The 869-nt window shown below is 41.0% G+C and overlaps 1 non-coding gene across 1 annotated transcript; it reads right to left on the reverse strand.

Moving 5' to 3' along the window:
* Positions 1–365: 365 nt before the first annotated feature.
* TRNAR-CCG (transfer RNA arginine (anticodon CCG)) lies at positions 366–438 on the reverse strand. The gene has a single exon. It is a non-coding gene; the product is annotated as a tRNA-Arg (tRNA).
* Positions 439–869: the final 431 nt, after the last annotated feature.

The following is an 869-nucleotide window of genomic DNA, read 5'->3' on the forward strand; positions in this document are numbered from 1 at the left end:
TGGTAACACGACCCTGCTAGACCACTGAAACAACTCCGATGTAGCTCATGTCACCCACCTCGGAGCATGACCGTGGTCTGAAGGGGCGTCCCATGAAGACAAGCGGACATGTAGCAGCAGATTGTGCACGTTGCATGAAAATTAATGCCGCACAAGTCCAACAAAAAAAATCTTCCAACCACAAAATAGGTTACAGGACTAAAACTTGTGTTTACCTGATGCCAAATAATGCGCCTAATTAATTCGGGTGGTTACCTGATGCCTAATAATGCGCTTAATTCCTTCGGCCCCACGTCTAGCAACCACAGGCGTTCCATAAATGCAATGCCCTGTCATGCAGCAAAAAAAAAAAAAAAAACACTCGACGTCCGCGACAGGACTCGAACCTGCAATCTCCTGATCCGGAATCAGGCGCCTTATCCATTAGGCCACGCGGACATGCAGAACATGCAGATACACGCTCATAAGCATTGACACAGTAGATGTGATAAGGAGTAGCCCTTAATGTGATCCATTGAAATAGATTGAGGGCGCAATATTCCCCGAAGGAAGTCGTTGTTATGAGGGGTATGGCTTACAGGCTGCCTTCGCAGATACGCGCCAATTATTTGCTCTCGAGACGAAGAGGAAGAGGAGAGCAAGTTTAATCAATAACAAATTCGTTCCTAAGTCATGCCATTTGTTTAGGTAGTTTTCCTCCATAGTACAGGAGCTGAGATAATTATTTCACCCTACTCGGTCCGCTCTAACCATTTCCTTTATACAACGGTTCTCATTCAAAATAATAATAATAATAATAATAATAATAATAATAATAATAATAATAATAATAATAATAATAATAATAATAATAATAATAATAATAATAA

This window comes from Dermacentor variabilis, chromosome 1 (assembly GCF_050947875.1).
Source record: "Dermacentor variabilis isolate Ectoservices chromosome 1, ASM5094787v1, whole genome shotgun sequence".
Taxonomy (NCBI): domain Eukaryota; kingdom Metazoa; phylum Arthropoda; class Arachnida; order Ixodida; family Ixodidae; genus Dermacentor; species Dermacentor variabilis.